Source organism: Hyla sarda, chromosome 10 (assembly GCF_029499605.1).
Source record: "Hyla sarda isolate aHylSar1 chromosome 10, aHylSar1.hap1, whole genome shotgun sequence".
Lineage (NCBI taxonomy): Eukaryota > Metazoa > Chordata > Amphibia > Anura > Hylidae > Hyla > Hyla sarda.
In genome coordinates, this window is record NC_079198.1 from 100,958,365 (window position 1) to 100,981,217 (window position 22,853).

A 22,853-nucleotide genomic window follows, 5' to 3' on the forward strand; every position below is an offset into this window, starting at 1 on the left:
GCACACTGATGTCACAGTACAGGGATGATGTGCACAGTGATCTCACAGTACAGGGATGATGTGCACAGTGATGTCACAGTACAGGGATGATGTGCACAGTGATGCTCAAGTACAGGGATGATGTGCACACTGATGTCACAGTACAGGGATGATGTGCACAGTGATGTCACAGTATAGTCAGTGATGTTACAGTACAGTAAATATGCAGTAATGCACACAGTATTATCACCATAGAGGGAAACAATAATGTTGCATGACAGGTAGATTGCTCCCAATAATGTCACAGTATAAGGATAATCTACTCAGTGACGTCACGGTACAGTACTTCTATAGTCACAGTGCAGGGAAGATGTGCACAGTGATGTCACAATACAGGGATGATATGCACAGTGATGTCACAGTACAGGGATGATGTGCACAGTGATGTCACAATACAGGGATGATATGCACAGTGATGTCACAATACAGGGATGATATGCACAGTGATATCACAGTATAGTCAGTGATGTTACAGTACAATAAATATGCAGTAATGCACACAGTATTATCACCATAGAGGGAAACTGTGCACAATAATGTTGCATGACAGGAAGATTGCTCCCAATAATGTCACAGTATAAGGATAATCTAGTCAGTGACGTCACAGTACAGTACTTCTAAAGTCACAGTGCAGGGAAGATGTACTCTGTGACATCATAGCACAAAAATAGGAGGGGAAATGTCACATGCAAGCATCATGATATCCCAGTACAGAAATAATGGAATTACAGTCTATTGCAGGACAGTTATAATGTAAGAAAATGAGATGATTCAGTAGATGATCTACTTTCCATACACTCTTCACAGACATTACTAATGGCATCTTATATAATATCTTAACCCATATTTTAGCCCCTTTAGTTGTTGAGCCCCATAGTAGCGGTTTTACCTGCTACCCTAGTGGTCATGTCCTGCCCACTGCATGTGGGTTAGTCTGGGCATACAGTAGATGTACAATGATGTAATTATTAGAACTATAGAGGTAAGTACACCCAATTGGAAAGTCACAAAGGAAGTTTAAATCGACCCCCAAAGCTTGTCCATATCCATTAGGCTAGGATTCCATTGAGGTTTTTGCATTGCGTTTTTTTAGGCTTAAAAATGCCAGAAAAACTGCCACTGTTTTTCCCTGTGTTTTGGCGTTTTTTCTTGCGTTTTTCTTGCGTTTTTACCTTTGTGTGGAATTTGCCTTTTTTGGCCCGCTTTTTTCAAAATTTGTTGGGTACCAAAAAAAAAAAAAAATAAAAGGATCTTGTGATTGGCTGGAACCATCTGGCCAATCACAGCTCTGCGGGAACTATGAATAGGTGTATATAAACGGCAGTGCAGGGGACCATAGAAGAGCGGCCGGACGCATTTATAAATGATACAGAAGGATCGCAATGGACTCACGGTGATCTATAAATTAGTACAGGTACTACTACTCCCATCATGGAACAGTGTGTTCCATGCTGGGAGTAGTAGTACTACCTAAAAAATGTAAACAAAAAAAGAAAAAAAAGTTAAAAACACACACACACACTACATTTTTATTGTTGGCTACATTTTTAGTGCCCTGCCCGCACACATAAATTAATCCCTGTTTAAAAATTTATAAAAATTTTGTTATAAAAAAGATTAATTTCATTATCCCCTATCCTATTAACAGGGGATAAGTTTGAGATCGCGGGGGGTCCGACCGGTGGGGCCCCCTGCGATCTCTCTGTATGGGGGCCAGGCTCTCCGGCCAGATAGCGGGTGTCGACCACCGCATGAAGCGGCGGCCAACACGCCCCCTCAATACATCTCTATGGCAGAGCCGGAGATTGCCGAAGGCAGCGCTCTGGCTCTGCCATAGAGTTGTATTGAGGGTGCGTGTCGGCCGCCGCTTCGTGCGGAGGTCGACACGCCCCCAAACCGCGGGCTGTCGGGGCTCCGTACAGGAGATCGCGGGGGGCCCCAGCGGTCAGACCCCCCGCGATCTGCAACTTATCCCTTATCCTTAGGATAGGGGATAAGTTGTTCAACACTGGGTTCACCACTGGATATCTCCTTTAAGGACGCAGGGAGTACCCATACGCCCCCGTTTCTGAGTCCTTAAGGTATGCCCTGCATTCTTCCGACCCCTGCCGCTCGCCGAACGTGGACCGAACCAGGATGCCTGCTGATATCATTCAGCAGGCATCCCGGCATATTGCCCAGGAGGGGTCCTGAGGTCCCCCCATATCGGCGATCACTGTAAATTGACGATCAATTCGGATCGGCGATTTGTGGCGATTCTGGGATCATCGGGTCTCTGATGACCCGCTAGCCCGGAAAATAGGGGCGATTGGAGATGTCAGAGACATCCCCGATCATCCTGAAGGATAGGAGCGAGGTGGCAGTGATGCCACCTCCTCCTATCTTCTGCCATTGGTTGGTTAGGACTAACCGACCAATGGCAGTTGGGAGCGGGGGGGGGGGGGGTACATTTGAAATCCCTGCTCTGCCCACCCCTGGATGTTGGGCAGAGCGGGGAGGGGGAGGGAGACGGAGGAGGGTACCGAAGCAGTTGAGGATGGCGGTGGGACCGGCGATCGTGGCGGGATCGGCGTAGGCAGCGGCGGGATCTGCAGTGGGATCTGCAGCAGTGAGGAGGCGGTGGCGGCAGCAGTGAAGATCAGTGGTAAGTGACCTTCACGGCTGCCTTCTAGGAGTTGCCAAACTACAACTCCCAGCATGCCCAGACAGCCGAAGGCTGTCTGGGCATGCTGGTAGTTGTAGTTTTGCAACATCTGGAGGGCCACAGTTTAGAGACCACTATACAATGGTGCCCAAGCTGTAGCCCTACAAATGTTGCAAAATTACAACTCCAATCATGCTCAGACTGTCCAGGCATGTTGGGAGTCGTAGTTCTGTAACATCTGCCCCTTCAGTCTGGACAGTCTCAGCATGCTGAGAGATGTAGTTTTTCAACATCTGGAAGAGCACAGTTTGGACACCACTATACAGTGGTGTCCAAACTGTAGCACTCCAGATGTTGCAAAACTACAACTCCAAGCATGCCCGGACTGCCCAGGCATGCTGGGAGTTGTAGTTTGGCAACATGTGGCTCTTCAGATGTTGCCAAACTACAACTCCCAGCATGCCCAGCATGAGCATGCTTGGAGTTTTAGTTTTGCAACATCTGGAGGGCTACAGTTTGGACACCACTACACAGTGGTCTCCAAACTGTTCTCCTCCAGTTGTTGCATAATTACAACTCCCAACATGCCCTTCGGCTGTCTGGGCATGCTGGGAGCTGTAGTTTTGCAACAACTGGTGCACACCGGTTGGGAAACATTGTCTGTTTCCTAACTCAGTGTTTCCCAACCCGTGTGCCTCCAGCTGTTGCAAAACTATAACTCCCAACATGCACTGACAGACCATGAATGCTGGGAGTTGTAGTTTTGCCACAGCTGGAGGCACACAGGTTGGGAAACACTGAGTTAAGTAACAAACTCTGTGTTTTGCAACCAGTGTGCCTCCAGCTGTTACATAACTTCAACAATAACACGGGCGGGTTCACAACGAGTTTCCCACTGGGAGTTTGAACTGCAGCGGAAAATTTGTACATTCACATGGTGGGGGGGGGGGGGGGCAAACCTTCAGCTGTTGCAATACTACAACTCCCAGCATGCCCTTTGGCTGTCTGTGCATGCTGGGAGTTGTAGTTTTGCAACAGCTGGAGGTTTGCCCCACCCCCCATGTGAATGTACAAATTTTCCTCTGCAGTTCAAACTCCCAGTGGGAAACTCGCTGTGAACCCGCCCGTGTGATTGTACCCTAAAAACACTACACTAACACAAAATAAAGGGTAAAACACTACATATACATATACCACTACACATTTACCCCCCCCCCCCCCCCCCCCCCCAATAAAAATGAGAAACGTCTGGTACGGCACAGTTTCTAAAACGGAGCCTCCAGCTGTTGCAAAACAACAACTCCCAGTGTTGCCGGACAGCCATTGACTGTCCAGGCATGCTGGGAGTTTTGCAACAGCTGGAGGCACCCTGTTTGGGAAACACTGCTGTATGGTAATTTTGGTTTCGGATGCAAGTGTAATTCTTGCATCCGGGTCCGTCCCTATGCAAATCCCTAATTTAGGCCTCAAATGCGCATGGTGCTCTCTCACTTCGGAGCCCTGTTATATTTCATGGCTACAGTTTAGTGCCCCATATGGGGTATTTCCATACTCGGGAGAAATTGCCTAACAAATTTTGGGGGGCTATTTCCCCTTTTACCCCTTATGAAAAGGTAAATTTGGGGTCTACACCAGCATGTTATTGTGAAAAAATATCATTTTTTACACTAACATGCTGGTGTTGTCCCATACTTTTCATTTTCACAAGAAGTAAAAGGAAAAAAAGACCCCCAAAATGGAAATAGTATGGAAATACCACTTATGTGGATGTACAATGCTCTGTGGATGCACAACATGGCTTAGGAGTGAGAGCACCATGTACATTTGAGGGGATTTGCACAGGGGTGGCTGATTGTTACAGCAGTTCTGACAAAACGTAATAAAAAAAGTGAGCCTTAACACCCCACAGATGTTTGAAGAATTTTTGTTAAAGTTGGATGTGAAAAAGAAAAATGTATTTTTTTTTCCACAAAAATGCTGGTGTTATCCCAAATTTTTTATTTTCACAAGGGGTAAGAGGAAAAAAGCCCCCCAAAATTTGTAACCCCATTTCTTCTCAGTATGGAAATTCCCCATATGTGGATGTAAAGTGCTCTGCGGGCGCACTACAATGATCAGAAGAGAAAGAGTGCCATTGGGCTTTTGGAGAGAGAATGTGTCTGGAATTGAAGGCCATGTGTGTTTACAAAGCCCTCCCCCCCCCCCCCCCCCGTGGTGCCAGAATAGTGTTACTCCAGGTTGGAAACTACACCCCTCACAGAATGTAGTTATGTGTACAGTGGGCATTTATACCCCACTGGTGTCTGATTGATTTTTTGAACAGTGGTCCGTGAAAATGAAAAATGTAATTTTTCATTTGCACAGCCCACTGTTCCAAAGATCTGTCAAACACCAGTGGGGTGTAAATACTCACTGCATCCCTTATGACATGTGGGGGGGGGGGGGGTTCTACTGTTCTGGCACTATGGGAGGTTTGTAAATGCACATGGCCCCCGACTTCAATATCATCAAAATTCTCTCTTCAAAAGCCCAATGGCACTCCTTCTGTACTGAGACCTGTAGTGCGCCAGCAGAGCACTTAACGTCCACATATGGGGTGTTTTCTTAATTGGGAGAAATTGGGCTTCAAATTTTGGGGTCCATTTTCTCTTATTACCCCTTGTGGAAAAAAATTGGGGGTACGCCATCATTTTAGTGTTAAAAATAAAATTTTCCATTTTCACATCCAACTTCAACGCAAAGTCGTCAAACACCTGTGAGGTGTTAAGGTTCACTATACCTCTTGTTATGTTCCATGAGGGGTGTAGTTTCCAAAATAGTATGCCATGTGGGGGTTATTTTGCTGTTCTGGCACCATGGGGGCTTCCTAAATGCAACATGACCCCCAAAAACCATTTCAGCAAAATTCTCTTTCAAAAATCCCACAGTTGCTCTTTCCCTCTTGAGCCATGTTGTGAGCCCGCAGAGCACTTTATGTCAACATATAAGGTATTTCCATACCCGAGATAAATTAAGCTACAAATTTTGGGGGGCTTTTTCTACATTTACCACTTTTAAAAATGAAAAAAAAAATGGGGCTACAAGAACATTTTAGTGTAAAAAATGCAGATTTTGATTTTACTTTGCTGCTATTTTTGTAAAACACCTAAAGGGTTAACAAACTCTCTGAATGTCATTTTGAATACTTTGAGGGGTGTAGTTTCCATAATGGCATCATTTATGGGGTATTTCTCAAAGAAAGGCCCATCAAATCTACTTCAAACTTAAAGGGGTATTCCATGATTTTTTTTTTATTTGACTATGCTACAGGGGCTGTAAAGTTAGTGTTGTTCATAATATAGTGTCTGTACCTGTGTGTGACGGTTTTCTCACAATTCTTCTGTGTTTTTCACTCCAATATTTATTTTTACTAGCATACAAAATGACTGGTGTCTCAGATTTTTCCCAGCTTGCAATGCGGCCAAGACCTGACTCACTAGTCAGCTGATGACAGGGAAGTCTGCTTCAATGGGTGGAGGGATCAATCTGGAAATAATGCTAGGCACCCTGATTTAAAACCACAGGTTTCAATGGGTGGGGTGGCTGATGTGTGGGAGGAAGGAACATGGCATTGTGGGATTTGTAGTCAAAAAAACATAAGTCAAACAGGAAATACAAGTTCACAAAAAGCTAGCCACAAAAAGCTTGCCACATCTCACAACATAGCCTTTTAGCCCCAAGACAAGCGCAGATCCTTCCTAAGCATGTCCATTACTGTCTGCCAGGTACGTATTAAAATCACCTTATGGTGTATAACCCCTTTAACTGGTCCCTGAAAAATTCAGATTTTGACATTTTTGTGAAAATTTTGAAAATTGCTGCTATATTTTGAAGCCCTCTAATGTAATCAAAAAGTAAAAACATGTCAACTTTCTGATGCCAACATAAAGTAGACATATTGTTTTTGTGAATCAATATAAAATGTATTTGGAATATCCATTTTCCTTACAAGCAGAGAGTTTCAAAGTTAGAAAAATGCTAAATTTTCTTAAATTTTCATAAAATTTGGGGATTTTTCACCAAGAAAGGATACAAGTAATTCTTAAAATTTACCGCTATGTTAAAGTAGAATATGTCACGAAAAAACAATCTCGGAATCAGAATAAACAGTAAAAGCATTCCAGAGTTATTAATGCATAAAATGACATTGGTCAGAATTGCAAAAAAGGGCTCAGTCCTTAAGGTGAAAAAGGGCTAGTCCTTAAGGGGTTGAATAAATTATTTTCCATTACTACTGTATCTTTTTTCTTTTTATTTTTTAAGTCCTAAAAAAAAAAAAAAAAAAGTTAAAACCCACATGGTGTTTTTCTTGGCATTTTTTTTCACTCCTATAGACTTCTATGGGAGGAAAACACCAAGATTTTTGAGGACGTTTTTGAAAACCAGCCTCTGAGCTCAAAATAGCTGAAAAATGCCCATTGGATTAAAAAAATGCCAAACTGAAAAACGTCAAGTGGACCTGGCATTTGCAGTTTACTATTGACTTGCAGCTAACATCTGGACGCAGATTTATTTTCTCGCAGATAGTTTTTTACGGCCTTTTGCGTGAAAATCCTCAGTGGGATTCTAGCCTTATCAGTTCACAGAATCTGCAAGACTCGGTGCATTGTGTGTCAATAAGTCTCCTCTTTCCCTATCATACTAATAACATTCTTACCTTTTATCTCTCAGTGATGTGCACTGTATGTGTTAACTTCTCTTTAATAAAATAATGAAAAAGTATCAATCACAACACAATACAGCTGAGCCCTCAGCCGCCTCTCACTATGAGAGATGATTATGTTTTGCATATGAAATATTTATTCACCTGTCTGAGATATATGGGTTATTCAGTAGTCTCTTTTACTAGTTGTAGATGTTATCTGCTTTGCTAGTATTTCAATTAACATCATAATCTGCTTCTTACCAACTAGATGGTTACTTGTCTCGTCTTCTGCCGCAGAAGGCCACACAAGCTATTAGACTTGTCAGTCTGAAGACATCAGGGAAGGCTAAGAGAAGATGCTATGTTGTATTTTTGGGTTATGTCTTTCCTTTCATGCTGATCTGCAAATTTATTTAAAGTATTTTATTTAACAGTGTACAATGCATTCGGAAAGTCTTCAGACCCTTGTTAGGTCCTTGCACTGAAAAAAAAAATCAGTCTGCACTCAATAGCCCATAATGAAAATGTGAAAACGAAATTTTAGACATTTTTGCAAGAGGAGATACTTACATTTGGCATGGACATAAGTATTTAGCTCCTTTGCTATGACACTTGAAATTTACCTCTTGGGGCCTCCCATTTCTCTTGATCATCTAGGAAAGGCATAGACAACCTTGGCACTGCAGATGTTTTGGACGACATCTCCTATGATACACTTCCATAAACTGTACTCTTCTGAATACTGATATTGTAAGGCATAAGTGTTTGAACATCTGATGCCTTAAAGGGGGTTGTCCGGGATGTAGAAACAGTCCTCCATGTCCTCTACTTCAACTCCCTGGACATCACAGAAGTATATTGCTCTGAGTCAAGAGGGGGTGGGTGCTTGTCTCAATAACCACATGTGGGTGAAACCATGCCCATACACTTTGTCCAATAGATACATGGTGGTACTAATGTTGCGGCAACAAAATGCATCTTTTTGGACATTGTTTGTGGGTGTGGTTTCACCAACATGTTATTATTGGGACAAGCACCTACCCCTTCCTGTGTTAAAACATTACTTTTGAGACGTTCAAGGAGTGGGAATGGAGCACCTGGGAACACAGCAGGTAGGACCGTTTCTGCTTTAACGAGTGGGTTTATATCTCTTTGTTCATTAACAATACTGTCTTTTTTTGGACAAAAAGCTTTTAACAGTAACTAAGAATATACTCTGGTATTAGATCTGAACAACTATTAAACGTCTCTACTATGTTTGCTTGCTTTTATGCATTAAGTTTCTGTTATGATGATTGCATTAAGGAGCAGATGATTAATGATCATAGAAGAGACATGACCTTGATGCTCTTCTCAAACCTTGTAGAAAAATCACAGCAAAATGAATATTCACGTTCACAGCGTAACAAATATGTAACAATTTAAAACATAATTTATTACTATTATCATCATTACTACTATGACTAATAATAATAAAAATGATTATGCATCATATTTTCTAATTATTTTCCAATGCCTCGGTCTATTAAAATGAATACCAACTCTAAGAGAAATTTCCATTGCTAACTCCCATGATGCATTTGGTCATTTAGCACTAGTGTTGAGCGACATAGGCCATATTCGAATTTGCGATATTTTGCGAATATATGGCCGAATATTCGTCATATATTCGCTAAATTCGCATATTCGTAATATTCGTGTTTTATTTTTGCAAATGTGAAAATTCACGTGTGCGAAAATTAGCATAAGTGAAAATTCGCATATGCGAACATTTGCATATGCAAATTTTTGCACATGCGAAAATTCGCACGCCAGTCTCACACAGTAGTATTAGAGCCTTCTTTACACCACACAAGCTGAGAAGGGTGATCACTGTGATGTGTACTGTGAAAAAATAAAAATAAAAAAAAGAAATAAATAAAAAAAAGAATATTCGTAATTACGAATATATATAGTGCTATATTCGCAAATATTCGCGAGCAACACTATTTAGCACTTGTCTCAAGTGTAGGAAAGCCTCTCTTTTTGTTCTAAGCCAAGCTGGCATGGAAAGTACAGGGGTAAACTTAGGGACAGATATGTCTAAGACTGGGTTCACATGTGGTAATTTGGTCTTTGTCTTAGAGCTCAGTTTGGTCAATATTTTTAACCCAAATCAGGTGTGGAATCAACGCAGAGTTTTTGGCCCACTCCTAGTTTTGACCAAAACTAAAACCAAATATCAAAATGTTATGTGTGAACCCAGCCTATGGATGGAAGGCATTCAATACGAAAATAAAAAGGAGAAGGCGGGAAGTGTTGGTGTGGGATGTAAACCTGTATACACATTCGTGGCTACAATTTCCAGTTTCTAGTAATAGTGATAAGAACAATTCTAGAGTAAAAACTGCAGCTCTGAAAAGAGAAATATCTGTATAGAAAAAAGAGAAATACAGTATTTATGAGCTTGTCTATATTTTATTATTCAGGCAGAGAAGTGTTTTAATATAAGGATCAACAGAAGTGGCGGACTTAGTCGTTCTACATTTCCCGTTAATCACATTCTTCAGATTAAACTTTATAATAAACTATTTTGATTCGTTCCTTTTCTTCTTTCTTTAACGGATGAGTAATTACATTAATTCCCTGGAATATCGCAGATGTAATGTCAGGACAGAGTAGATGGCAATTTAAGCTGTTCTCAATAAAAAGGACGATTAAAGGGGTATTCCAGCCATAGACATCTTATACCCTATCAAAAGGATAGGGGATAAGATGTCTGATCGCGGGGGTCCTGCCGCTGGGAACCCCCGCGATCTTGGCTGCGGTACCCCAGACATCCGGTGCACGGAGCGAACTTCACTCTGTGCCGGATAACTGATGATGCGGGGCAGAGGCTCGTGATGTCACGGTCATGCCCCCTCAATGCAAGTTTATGCGAGAGGGCGTGGTGGCCGTCATGCCCCCTCCACTAGACTTGCATTGAGGGGTGATGGCCGTGGCGTCACGAGTGAGGCGCGGCCATGAAATCACGAGCCTCCGGTGCCCTTGCACTGGACCCAACGCTATAAACAAACGCCGGGTGCAGCCGGGAGATCGCGGTGGTTCTGGAGGGACCCCGCGATCAGACAACTTATCCCCTATTCTTTGGCTAGGGGATAAGATGGCTGTAGCCAGAATACCCCTTTAATAGTAAGCACTGTACACCTCAGGAACAATAACTGTGGCCACATTTTACTTTCCAAGAATTTACGCTTCATTCCTACATTTTCTAATGTATTCCAGTGCTCCATAAGCATTATCTTTTGGCTCTATTTTCTTTTTATTTGCAATGCATTGCTACCCATACTCTAAGTGGCAATGCATACTGTGAACAAGCAGCGATCTCGTTGATCGGCGCTTGTTAAAAGAACCGATTACAACACTGAACCACCCTATGGGGAGAGCTGCATTAACAATTGCATGATTATTGGTGCCTTCTGCTTTCTTCATTCCTTGGTCCCTATTACACACGGCAATGTATGGCCAAGGAATGAGTATTTTATTAACATGGCAAAACAAAACGATCAGCTGATGCATAAGCATTTACTCATTTGTTGGCTGATCGCTGGCCTTATTACATAGGGCAATATTGACCTATTCAGATGATATTTGTTCTGTGTAACTTTCAATAAATAGGGCCGCTTCAATCATTCGGGAAACAATTGTCCTCTGTTCTTAGGATCGGTGGGGGCCCCCTACCAATCAGTTAGATATCAACCTATCCTGTGGAAAGGGGATAACTTTTGATCTTGGGATAGCACCTTTAATGACCGCAGCAATTTTGTGCATCACTTAGAGCCATATAACTTTTTCATTTTTCTAATAAGGTATATGGGGCTATATGAGGGGTGGATGGATTAGAATATTTTGGGATACATATAATTTAGGGTGGTTTCACACCATGTTTTGTACTTACGGTTCCCGTACATGGCTGGGAGGAGGGGGGCGGGGCTTAATCGTGGCGCCCGCACTCAGCCGTATAGGGGAACCGTATTTAATGCATGTCTATGAGCCGATCGGAGTGACCCACAGCCTCCGGTCAGCTGCGTTTTCGCCCGTATGCGGTTTCCCGACCGCAGGCAAAAATGTGGTCGACCGTGTTTATGCCTATGGTCGGGAAACCGTATACGGCCGAAAACGCCGGTCGGCTCATAGACATGCATTAAATACGGTTCCCCTATACGGCTGAGTGCGGGCGCCACGATTAAGCCCCGCCCCCCTCCTCCCAGCCGTATACGGGAACCTTAGCTACAAAACGTGGTATGAAACCACCCTTAATAATGAACTTTTACTACCTATTTTATCTATTTCAAATTTTAATTCATTCACCAGCATATGTATCACTATTTTTATACTAGGGCTCAGTGAAATTATGGTTTTACCATGTATATATGTATTCTTTTTCTTAAATCTTTCCTTTCTTTTGCATTCCATAAAGTTTTTATCTAATTGTTTATTTTCATCAGTTTAGCCATATGTGGACTAGTTCTTTATGGGGTAAGTCACATTTTTAATAGAACCATCGCAGGGTATGTATAAATTAATTCATTCATTTTTATTGTGTTGGAGGAGAGGTGTTAAAATGCTGCTGTTTTGTATTTATTTTGTTTTTTCTTTATTACATGGGCCAGGATAGTCGAGGCAAAACCATACTGCATATAGGTAAGTTTTTTTTTTGTTTTTGTATTTATTGAAAAATATTTTTTGATCCTTTTTACTGTACATATATTTTATTGAATACACTTTATGTGATTTTTTTTCCAGAACGCGATCTGTTGTATACTGCTGTATACCTAGAAGGCTTAATAGACATGCATCTGTGGCTGACCTAGAAGTCTTTGTTAGTCTTCTGTCTGCCATGGCAAGCCACCAGAGGCCCTCAATCAGACCCCCTTGTTCTTTAAGGACATATCTGTCATATCACAGAAAAAATTATGCTTATATATGTTACTCACTAGGTCATGCAAATTCTTATCTTTTTATGTGTCTAGCTTCTGCATTTGGCTCACAAAACCCTATGTTCTGCTGCTCAACCATTCTGACATCCACTGCTCAGGAAGGGGCGTGTCTGAAGAGATAAAAATGTTATGAAGTATATTAGAAAGGATAATGTTTTGTCACAATGTACAACATATTAAACGTTTTTGATTCAGACAGTGCCCATTTAAACAACTCAAGTGACATATACACCTTATGGGATTAGGCAATCAGGATGGGAGTTATCCTTTATTCCAGCCATTGGAGCAGAAATTATGTTTATGTCCACTGAACATAATTTAAACTTGCAGCAATGCATCACAAAAATACATATGTCATTATGCCTATCTGCATTTGGATCACCATCTATGAAATAATACAGAGTGGGACATGTAATACTACATTTCTCCTGTAGTTGCCACTAAATGGGAAACAAAGAACAATGTAATCCTCTCTGCAACATCCTCTGTTTGCTAGGGTTTCGATTCCCACAAAGGACAAAGCCATTACTACCAGGGGCGTAACTTTTGGGGGTGCAGAAAATGTTATTGCATATGGGCCTAGGAGCTTAAATGGGCACTGTCAGATCCAAATACTTTTTATATGTTGTAAATGATGAAAATTAAAGACCTTTTGTAATAAGGTTGTTTAAAAATGTTTGAATATTTAATGAAGAAAATGGCCCCTGAAAATACCACCATTCGGGGTCCCCATACCTATTGGGACACTAACCAGTCCTGCAGCAGCATCAGGCTTGTCCACGAGTCATAGACAAGAGATGACTCATGGACAAGGCTGCATGAGCAGGCACACCAATCACCTCCCACCACCACAAGGAGGGACACACCCCCTTCCCCTGAGAGGATTTCTAACACTGTGAGCTAATGAAAAGATGGATTTTTATAACAAATATAGGTGAAATAGGCATAAAAAATAGATGTACATGGTCAGGATTAGGTACTGAGTAAAATATCAATATTTTTGTGGGATCTGACAGGTATGCTTTAAGGGGCCTCTTAGGTCTCTTTTTCTTATATATGGAGACCAGTACTTTAAAGGGGTACTCCGCCCCTAGACATCTTATCCCCTGTCCAAAGGATAGGGGATAAAATGTCAGATCGCTAAGGTCCCGTTGCTGGGGACCCCCGGGATCTACCATGCAGCACCCACCTTTAGCTGCTTCCGGAGCCGCTGGAGGTCCTCAGGCTGAGTCCATCTCGACCACGAGGACGGAGCATAGTGATGTCACACGGGGCGGAGCTGTGACGTCACTATGCTCCGTCCCCGTGATCGCCAGTAATCAGACCCGGAGCCAACACGCTCCGGGGACTGATTCTAACGGAGTGCGGCGTGGAAGATCACAGGGGTCGCCAGCGGGGGAACCCCCACGATCAGGGATCTTATCCCCTATCCTTTGGATAGATGATAGGATGTCTTAGCACTGGAGTACCCCTTTAAATGAAGAATTATAATTCTAAATTCTAAAGTGCCTTTATGAATTTTGCCCTAGGGTTCAAGTTGCCCCCTTTTTTTTTTTTTTTTTTTTTTACTAACTTAGCCCTGGCTACATGATATAAGATATCACAATTCACTGGTAAGCAGCAAAATATAGAATTTTTTAGTTATTCACAAGACGGAGGAGTGTGATATTATAAAAATTGTGTTACTATTTGACTAATGCATGCAAAAGTGTAATTCTCAGTGTCACCCGTCTGAGCAGAATTCTACGAATTACATCTATTTCCTAAATAGCATGATGGACCTATATAATTGTGAGTGAATGCCATAAAGCCAGAATGTGCCCAGCTGCCTTCCCACTAACGTTCAATATCCGATTTCCCCATTTGAAAGCTCGTATTGTTTGCATTAAGGCCTGTGAATATCCTGTAAAGTAAGAGTGAGTGTCGGGGCAGCTGGACAATGGAGGATGTTGCTTTGCGGATTGTGTCACAGCTGCACAGTCCTTTCTGTGGCATGACCGAATTTGGAAAAGGCACAAAAGGCCAAAACTGCAGTGTCGACTTATTATCGACTTACCAGGATCTGCTTTACATGTGCTCTGTATCCCTGTACTAATGTGCGATGTAACATACAACTGAAATATCCATAGGAAATGGGAGGTCACAAATGTACGATGGTTTCCCACATATTTACTATATAGTAATATTCTTGACTCTGGATACATTTTTTGTTTTACTATATTAATACTTTTGGTTTTAGCTTTACATTGTTATTTATTTTATTCAGGGTGGATTATTTGGTTGGGTTTCCATAGAGCGGTGGTCGAAGTGGTCTTCAAATGGAAGCCCTCCAGATGTTGCAAAACTACAACTCCCAGCATGCCCGGACAGCCGTTGGCTGTCCAGGCATGCTGGGAGTTGTAGTTTTGCAACATCTGGAGGGCCACAGTCTTTAGATCATCAGAGCTAAAGTAGTGTTTATATGCTATGGGGGAGATTTATGCTGAGTTGCCCATAGCAACCAATCAGATCGCTTCTTTCATTTTTGAAAAGGCATGTGAAAAGTGAAAGAAGCGATCTGATTGGTTGCTATGGGCAACTCAGCAACTTTTCTTCTGGGCAGGTTTGATAAACCTCCCCCATAGTGTATTTTACATATGTATATATACACAGGAGCAATGCCATATTGGTTTATTCACAAATATTTTTTTTTTCTTATATGTTTGTTAGTAATATGTTTCCCCAATTTACCAAAATTTTCAATTGATGGCCGATCCTGGAGGGCTCATGCACATGAACATATTCTAGGTCTGTTTTTTATGGAAGTGTAATCAAAAGTTTGGGCACCCCAGGTAAAAAATTGCATTAATGTGCATAAAGAAGCCAAGGAAAGATGGAAAAATCTCCAAAAGGCATCAAATTACAGATTAGACCTTCTTATAATATGTCAACAAAAGTTAGATTTTATTTCCATCATTTACACTTTCAAAATAACAGAAAACAAAAAAATGGCATCTGCAAAAGTTTGGGCACCCTGCAGAGTTAATATCTTGTACTGCCCCCTTTGGCAAGTATCACAGCTTGTAAATGCTTTTTGTAGCCAGCCAAGAGTCTTTCAGTTCTTGTTTGAGGTATCTTTGCCCATTCTTCCTTACAAAATTCTTCCAGTTCTTTGAGATTTCTGGGCTGTCTGTCACGCACAGCTCTTTTAAGGTTTATCCATAGATTTTCAATGATGTTGAGGTCAGGAGATTGTGAAGGCCATGGCAAAACCTTCAGTTTACCCCCTCTTGATGTAATCCCTTGTGGATTTCGAGGTGTGTTTAGGATCATTATCCATTTGTAGAAGCCCTCCTCTCTTTAACTTCAGCTTTTTCGCAGATGGCATCAAGTTAGCATCCAAAATTTGCTGAAATTGTATTGAATCCATTTTTCCTTCTACTTGTGAAATGTTCCCTGTGCCACTGGCTGTTATACAACCCCAAAGCATGATTGATCCACCCCATGCTTAACAGTTGGATAGAGGTTCTTTTCATTAAATTCTTTTCCCCTTCTTCTCCAAACGTACCTTTGCTCATTCCAGTCAAAAAGTTAAACCTCATCGGTCCACAGAACTTGTTTGCAAAATGCATCAGGCTTGTCTATATGTTCATTTGCAAAGTTCAAACGCTGATTTTTGTGGTGAGGACATAGAAGAGGTTTTCTTCTGATGACTCTTCCATGAAGACCATATTTGTACAAGTATCTCTTTATAGTGGAAGAGTGTACCACAACTCCAGTGTCTGCCAGATCTTTCTGGAGGGATTGTGCAGTCAAATGTGGGTTTTGAATTGTTTTTCTCACAATACTGCGAGCTGTTCTGTCTGATATTTTTCTTGTTCTTCCAGATCTTGCTTTAACTTCCACTGTTCCTGATGACTGCCATTTCTTAATTACATTCCGAACAGAGGATATTGACATCTGGAAACGTTTTGTTATCTTATTATAGCCTTCTCCAGCTTTGTGAGTCTCAACTATTTTTAGTTTCAGATTTCTAGACAACTGCTTAGAAGAACCCATTGCTGAAATTTTATTGAATCCATTTTTCCTTCTACTTGTGAAATGTTCCCTGTGCCACTGGCTGTAATACAACCCCAAAGCATGATTGATCCACCCCATGCTTAACAGTTGGACAGAGGTTCTTTTCATTAAATTCTGTTCCCCTTCTTCTCCAAACGTACCTTTGCTCATTCTAGCCAAAAAGTTAAATTTTAACCTCATCGGTCCACAGAACTTGTTTCCAAAATGCATCAGGCTTGTCTATATGTTCATTTGCAAAGTTCAAACGCTGATTTTTGTGGTGAGGACATAGAAAAGGTTTTCTTCTGATGACTCTTCCATGAAGACCATATTTGTACAAGTATCTCTTTATAGTGGAATAGTGTACCACAACTCCAGTGTCTGCCAGATCTTTCTGGAGGGATTGTGCAGTCAAACGTGGGTTTTGAATTGTTTTTCTCACAATCCTGCGAGCTGTTCTGCCTGATATTTTTCTTGGTCTTCCAGATCTTGCTTTATCTTCCACTGTTCCTGATGACTGCCATTTCTTAATTGCATTCCGAACAGAGGATATTGACATCTGGAAACGTTTTGTTATCTTATTATAGCCTTCTCCAGCTTTGTGAATCTCAACTATTTTTAGTTTCAGATTTCTAGACAACTGCTTAGAAGAACCCATTGCTGAAATTTTATTGAATCCATTTTTCCTTCTACTTGTGAAATGTTCCCTGTGCCACTGGCTGTAATACAACCCCAAAGCATGATTGATCCACCCCATGCTTAACAGTTGGACAGAGGTTCTTTTCATAAAATTCTGTTCCCCTTCTTCTCCAAACGTACCTTTGCTCATTCCAGCCAAAAAGTTAAACCTCATCGGTCCACAGAACTTGTTTCCAAAATGCATCAGGCTTGTCTATATGTTCATTTGCAAAGTTCAAACGCTGATTTTTGTGGTGAGGACATAGAAGAGGTTTTCTTCTGAAGAATCTTCCATGAAGACCATATTTGTACAAGTATCTCTTTATAGTGGAATAGTGTACCACAACTCCAGTGTCTGCCAGATCTTTCTGGAGGGATTGTGCAGTCAAATGTGGGTTTTGAATTGTTTTTCTCACAATACTGCGAGCTGTTCTGTCTGATATTTTTCTTGTTCTTCCAGATCTTGCTTTAACTTCCACTGTTCCTGATGACTGCCATTTCTTAATTACATTCCGAACAGAGGATATTGACATCTGGAAACGTTTTGTTATCTTATTATAGCCTTCTCCAACTTTGTGAGTCTCAACTATTTTTAGTTTCAGATTTCTAGACAACTGCTTAGAAGAACCCATTGCTGAAATTTTATTGAATCCATTTTTCCTTCTACTTGTGAAATGTTCCCTGTGCCACTGGCTGTAATACAACCCCAAAGCATGATTGATCCACCCCATGCTTAACAGTTGGACAGAGGTTCTTTTCATAAAATTCTGTTCCCCTTCTTCTCCAAACGTACCTTTGCTCATTCCAGCCAAAAAGTTAAATTTTAACCTCATCGGTCCACAGAACTTGTTTCCAAAATGCATCAGGCTTGTCTATATGTTCATTTGCAAAGTTCAAACGCTGATTTTTGTGGTGAGGACATAGAAAAGGTTTTCTTCTGATGACTCTTCCATGAAGACCATATTTGTACAAGTATCTCTTTATAGTGGAATAGTGTACCACAACTCCAGTGTCTGCCAGATCTTTCTGGAGGGATTGTGCAGTCAAACGTGGGTTTTGAATTGTTTTTCTCACAATCCTGCGAGCTGTTCTGTCTGATATTTTTCTTGGTCTTCCAGATCTTGCTTTAACTTCCACTGTTCCTGATGACTGCCATTTCTTAATTACATTCCGAACAGAGGATATTGACATCTGGAAACGTTTTGTTATCTTATTATAGCCTTCTCCAGCTTTGTGAGTCTCAACTATTTTCAGTTTCAGATTTCTAGACAACTGCTTAGAAGAACCCATGGTGCTGATTGTTGGGACAAGGTCAGATGAGTCTGGGCATTTAAACCCTTTTAGATTTACATCACCTGGTCTTCCCAGATGATGATTGGGAACAATCCATGACACTGGCAGGTCTCAGCTTTGCAAAGGGGGCAGTGCATGCTATAGATTATGCAGAGTGCCCAAACTTTTGCAGATGCCATTTTTTTGTTTTCTGTTATTTTGAAAGTGTAAATGATGGAAATAAAATCTAACTTTTGTCTACATAATATAAGAATGTCTAATCTGTCATTTATACCTTTTGGAGATTTTTCCATCTTTCCTTGGCTTCTTTATGCACATTAATACAAATTGTTATCTGGGGTACCCAAACTTTTGATCCTCACTGTATCAGCTTCTTTTAACATTTATTTTCTGTCTGATCACAGTGCTCTCTGCTGACACCTCTGTCCATGTCCGAAACTGTCCAGAGCTGGAGAAGTTTTCTATGATGATTTGCCCCTACTCTGGACAGTTCCTGACATGGACAGAGGTGTCTGCAGAGAGCACTGTGGTCAGAGCGAACCTCTGTAGTATACAGCAGCTGATACGTACTAGAAGGCTTCAGATTTTGAAATAGAAGTAATTGACCAATCTGTTTAACTCTCTGACACCAGTTGATTTGAAAACATTTGCTTTCACCGGAGTTCCCCTTTAAGGACCCTCTTTGTGTGTATGTGGGAATGGGGGTGGGGTGGGGGGTAAGATCTTACTTAACAACCTTCTTCTTGGTCCGTGGGTCTTCTTCTGTAACTCCCCCCCCCCCCCCCCCACCAAATAATGACATCAGGTTGGTAAATATGCATTTTTAGCATACTTTTTTGTTTTAAAAAGGCAGCTTAAAAATGTTTAATGTGAACATACTCTTTGTGGCAGTGTGTTCCCAAGCTGGGAGCCTCCAGCTGTTGTTAAACTGCAATCCTCATCATTCCCACACAGCCTTTGGCTGATATTTTATTACAGGCCAAGGAAGCGAGCAGCATTGCGCTCTTGTTTTTAGTCACACTTAACCAAGGGAACTGTCCAGATCGCTAGATTACTTTGAAATCTTGTGGGGCTGAGCGCTTTGCACCAGGTCAGCAAGGAAAGAGTTAGATAGTGCTGCTGAGTAGTGTTGCTGGCGAATATTCGCAATGCGAATTTTATTTGCGAATATCGCATATTCGCAAATTCGCGAATATTCGCGAATATTCGCGAATATAGCACTATATATTCGTAATTACGAATATTCGTTTTTTTTTTTATATATTTTTTTCACAGTACACATCACAGTGAACCTCCCTCTCTGCTTCCAGCTTGTGTGGTGTAAAGAAGGCTCTAATACTACTGGTGTGCGTATTTTCGCATATGCGAAAATATGCATAAACATATTTTCGCATATGCGAATTTTCGCTGTACATTTGTGAAGAAGCAAATTTTCGTATGTTAATTTTCGCATATGCGGAAATAAAACGAGAATATTACGAATATGCGAATATCCGCGAATATATGACGAATATTCACCCATATATTCGCGAATATTCACGAATTCGAATATGGCCTATGCCGCTCAACACTACTGCTGAGCACTAACTCTTAAGTGAGGGGGTGGGTGATATATACACTATACAGCCTTTGCTTTATACTGTATACAGAAGAAGATCTTGCTTACCATCCTTCTTCTTGGTCCATGGCTCTGCTTTTGTAGATCCCCTATCTAATAATGATGTCAATAGAGGCGGAGCTACAGAAGAAGAGCCCTGAATCAAGAAGAATGCTTGTTAGTATGTGTCTGTTTACATTGTGCATTTTCAGCATACCTTTTTGTTTTAAAAAGGCATGTTAAAAATGTAAAATGTAGAACAGACCCTTTGCGTCAGTGTGTCCCCAAACAGGGAGCCTCCAGCTGTTGTTAAACTACAACTTCCATAATTCCCAGACAGCCTTTGACAGTCTGTGAATGATGGGGGTTGTAGTTTAGCACCAGCTGAAGGATCTCTGTTTAGAAACACACTTCTCTATGTGCGCCCTAAATTTACTAACCCATTTTTTGTGTTTTTCTTATGGTTTCAGATTTGTGTATCCAGAGGACTACGTAGAATTCTATGGACTGCATTGATGACCGGTGTTTTATTTATTTTTTTATTGCATAAAATAATTAATGAGGGCTTGGGGGGAGTGAGACCAGATGTGATCACAATAATAATATATTTTAGGTTGTGCTACTTTACTTAAGTGCTACTTAACTCTTTAATTGCGGGTTTGCCGCAAAGCAAACACTTTCCGATCATTTGATAACTCCAAAAACTGAATTTTCTGAAAGTTCGTTCATCTCTAATATCTTTATTGGGACAATTATGGAGAATGAGATGTGTGGTATGCATCCGTTTTCTGAGGAATGTTACAGGCAGAGGAATAGACAGGGAATGATTAACAGGTGCTGCAACCTCACTCATTGTGCAATGTTGTGCTGTTAAATTGGAAGATCTGAGCAGGGAACTGGTAGGATTGCTGATGTCAGAGTACCCTATTAATAGAGGTCACCCATTCTAGCTCCTTATCTCTTGGCCTGGGAGAAGAGCAATCATAAAGAGCACCTCTTACTTTGGAGCATATGTCCTGCCCTGCAATGTACAGACAAACTATTGATTTTAATGCCAACTGTGTAATGCTTATTTTCTACTATGGTGGCGCTGCAGAAAAAGTAAACACTTTCTCACAGGCTTTCCCACCGATTACAGCTGATTTCAGAGAATTCGAGCAGGGAATCTGGTTCTTGTTTAGGGACTGTATAAGAACCGATAACCCCTTCAATTTCTATCATCCAAAATCCTAAGAATGGCTTTCCAGGACATTTGTGTCATGTACAACAAATATATACATAAAGTATTATGCCCGTTGGGAGAGATTTATCAAAACCTGTCTAGAGGAAACGTTGCTGAGTTGCCCATAGCAACCAATCAGATTGCATCTTTTATTTTGCACAGGCCTTTTCAAAAATGAAAGTAGCAATCTGATTGGTTGCTTTGGGCAACTCAGCAACGTTCCCTCTGGATAGGTTTTGATAAATCTCCCCCATTATGCCTTGATCACATACACATCTGAAGGATTATATAAGACACAGACACGGGGCATTACTAGCTATCCTTGTTAAAGCCGGAAGGAAGGCAGGAAGCCCTATCCAAAATACAGATAAAAATAATGTGAAAACACTATACACCGTCAAAATACATTCTTCTTTCCATGACATCTGTTCTAGTTTTACTTTATTAAGATCACATTGTGCAAAGATTTAATGTAGTGCTAATCTGTATCATCCAATGCAGATTATCTAGTTATGTCCGTCATGTGTTAGGGCAGAGTTGAGTATGATATATGGTCTGACTGATTTATTGGAATATATTATTTTGATATTATGAAGTATCGTGTAATTTGCTTATTGCAATTGGTTAAACTTTAATGATGGATGACATGGCTTTAAGATTCCATTGTAGATATTTCTTGAAGAGCTGTATGACAGAGGGATGTTTCCTTTTCCGAAACAGTGACACCTGTGTCCATAGCTCACAGCTACAATACCTGCCATAGCCCACAGACAAGAGTGGCGCTGTTTCTGAAAAAAGACAAAAACAAAATTTCTCCTAAATTTATACATCCCCATTAACAGTTATGAGGTTTTAAATGTATGCAGTTGGCTGTACTGAACATATTCTGGTAAACAAGTAATAATAACTGTCACTAGAGATGAGCGAATTTTGGGAAAATTGGATGAATTCTCCCCAAAAATGGCCGAATTCTCCCCCAAAATTTGGTTCGGTCTGAATTTATTCGCAGCGAATCTGCATTAAAAACATCTATTTCTGGGCTACAGAGAGCCTCAATATGGGTGTAGAACACTTTGCCTTGCCGTAACACGAATAGGGAGTGTGCTGTGTCAGTGAAATAATACTGTTATTCAGTATGACATGCAGATTACAGGCATCACAATTAGAATGACTGCCGCAGAGCGTCTGGATGTGCCAGCATGGTCGGTAGACCATATGGCGTCACAAGTGAAGAGATTAATGAGACTTTTTAATGTAATTTTTATTTAATTTGATTTGAATGTATTTACATTTTTTAAAATCCTTTTTTGAGGACCCATTTTGGTGAGCTGCCACCTGTTCCAGCCCCTGCCTCTAAGTGCCCCCGCCAACCCCTCCCCCAGCCCCAAACCTATCGCTCCAACCTGTTTCATTGGATTCTTGTGGTAATTCCAAAGGTAATATATGACAACGACTACAGTACTCAGTCTTGAAAAGATTACATAGGTTTTTTTTTAAATTTAAATAGAAGAATTTAAATAGATTCACCATAGAGCAGCACAATGAGAGATCCTGGAGGTGGCAGCATCAGCATGAGGAGACCATATGGTGGCGCAATGACAGAACCTGGAGGTGGCAGCAGCAGCACGAGGGCCATGCCAACTGAGGGTTGAGTCTGAGGAACCCACCGACTGTTGACT

General features: G+C 41.2%; 2 long non-coding RNA genes across 2 annotated transcripts in view; one reads left to right on the plus strand and one right to left on the minus strand.

The window, feature by feature from the left end:
* The window catches only part of LOC130293722 (uncharacterized), a 47,681-nt gene extending 31,412 nt beyond the window's left edge, over positions 1 to 16,269 (plus strand). Inside the window, exon 3 of the long non-coding RNA XR_008848272.1 lies at positions 16,213 to 16,269. This is a non-coding gene — a long non-coding RNA (uncharacterized LOC130293722). The remainder of the gene's footprint in view (positions 1 to 16,212) is intronic.
* On the minus strand, positions 7,646 to 14,537 carry LOC130293723 (uncharacterized). Its single transcript, XR_008848273.1, has 3 exons — positions 14,403 to 14,537; positions 12,344 to 12,456; positions 7,646 to 7,768 (listed from the first exon to the last, which is right to left on the minus strand). It is a non-coding gene; the product is annotated as an uncharacterized LOC130293723 (long non-coding RNA).
* Positions 16,270 to 22,853: the final 6,584 nt, after the last annotated feature.